We start from the raw sequence: 2,012 nt of genomic DNA, 5'->3' as shown, positions 1-2,012 counted from the left end.
TGTCCCCACTGTCCCAGTCCCTGCAGGAGGTGTTGGGATGTGTCCCCACTGTCCCAGTCCCAAAAGGCAATGTTGGGTTAGGAAGGAAAAGGCAATCCCGTGTTGGGAAGCTGAGGATTGCCTGTTCCCAGTTGGAAGCCCAAAGCAAACTTGGGGCACTTCTCAAGCAGCTCTTGCATTACAGCAGAACCCCCAGAGTGAGACACCTGCTCTGGCCTTTCCCTTTCCCTGCCCTGCTGGGACTGAACCGTGTCTGACCCGTTAATGAATCCAGGAGTCCTGGCAAAGGAGAGAATTCCTCCAGCTTGGTGCTCTGTGGCAGAGGTGAGACTTTGGCTCCTCGTTCTGGGACGAGCTCCTGCAGCCTCCTCTCACCCAGGCCCAGCCCACCCCACCACTCCTGGCCTCCCCCAGTGCCTTCCCAGCACAGGGAGTTTGTTTTCCAGAGGCATCACGGTGCCAACCACTCGCTCCCTCCCGTCGGGGAGGCACAGCACGGAAGCAGCACAGAGAAAAGGGACCTACAGAGGGAAATGTGAACGGATTTGTGATCTGATAGCACTTCAAACAGGCTGTTTTGGTGAGGCTGAGCAGCACCTCGCTGGAAGAGCCGGATTTAGGGCCACAAGGAGCCCCACAATGGCACCTCCTGGCCAAGGCGTGGAGCTCTCGCTGTGGACAAGGGACACCCTTGTCCTTGGGGGGCTGAGGAGCCACTAGTCAGGAGAACAACATTAATTTGTCAGGAGAACAACATTAATTTGTCAGGAGAACTCCATTAATTTGTCAGGAGAACACGGACTCCAGCTCTGACTGAGCAGCAGCACAACTGACTGCTGAGGGTTTTCAGATCTGAGAGCAATTGCACCCAGAAACCCAGAGCGATTCTATTGCACTAAATCAGATCAATCCCTCACTGCACAGGGCTGAAGCAAGCGTTGGGAGAGGGGGAAAATACTCAGTGGGGAAAGAGCTGGAGGAAACAAGCACAGAGCCAAGCAGAAATCAGCTCAAAGCTGTGGTGGGCAGGAGTCCAGCGTGGCAACTATTCTTCCAGGCCCAGTTCTGGACCCTCTACGCTTTTCACACCAGAAAAAGCCACACTACAAACGAGCTTTGCAGTTCTCACCTTTCCAATACTTTGACAATTTAGCCTCCAGCTTTTCCTTAACGACCACACTGTCAAAGGAGTGAGCAGAAGAGCCAGTCAATGAAACCACCTGGATTTGGGGAGGGCCAGAGCAGCACAGCCTGACACGGAATGGGCAGAGGGTGTGGGACACCCAGGGTTCAACACCTCAGTTCTCCATTCAGAAACCAGCTCCAGAAGAATTTGATACTCAAGATGTCAAAAGGAAACCAGAGGAGCATCAACTGCCCTCAGTCTCCGACCTGCAGATGACCCAACATGGGAATTCTCCCATTTTCCTTGAACTGTATCCCTGTGCTTTGCTCCTGTTCTTCCCTCTACAGCATGTGCTCTCATCTACAGGTATGAAAAGGGGAAGCAGAGTGACCTCAGGGCTGTCCAAACAACACCACTGCAATGGTGTTGTATTAAAATCATCCCCTCAGTTCAGCAGGGAGGGCACAACCACAGAGTGACAATAATGCCACGGAGCAGGAACCCCAGGAGATGGACAGGGATGTAAAGCCCACGTCCCAGGCAGCAGCAAGGGGCTGAACCTGCCACTGCTGGTACCAGGACACGTTAATTTGCAAGTCAATCAGCTTAACATCGTTCTGTTTGTGTCATTTTAATCTGCAGTGAGTGAGACAACAGATCCAACAGGAGGGGGAGCAAAAGGTGACAGGGATGAGAACTGCAGGCAGGACACAGCCTGGCCTCGCTCCAGCTGCACACCAACCCCTCCTGCAGCCCTTCTCCTGTAACAGGGTGCTCCCAATGGAACCACTTCGAGCAATGTCCCAGAGAAACACTCCTACATCCTGACCCAGTGTGGTACAGTCACCACTCCAAGCCCAAAGCTCCTGACCCAGTGTGGCACAGT

At 53.5% G+C, this 2,012-nt stretch overlaps 1 protein-coding gene across 1 annotated transcript in view; it reads right to left on the bottom strand.

Moving 5' to 3' along the window:
• Positions 1–2,012, bottom strand: part of LOC113940471 (dystrobrevin beta-like) — a 13,391-nt gene that overhangs the window by 2,986 nt on the left and 8,393 nt on the right. The window lies entirely within an intron of this gene.

The sequence above is a fragment of the Corapipo altera genome, unplaced genomic scaffold (genome assembly GCF_003945725.1).
Source record: "Corapipo altera isolate COAL_440 unplaced genomic scaffold, ASM394572v1 60975, whole genome shotgun sequence".
Classification (NCBI taxonomy): Eukaryota; Metazoa; Chordata; class Aves; order Passeriformes; family Pipridae; genus Corapipo; species Corapipo altera.
This window is presented reverse-complemented; position numbering and strand designations above follow the sequence as displayed.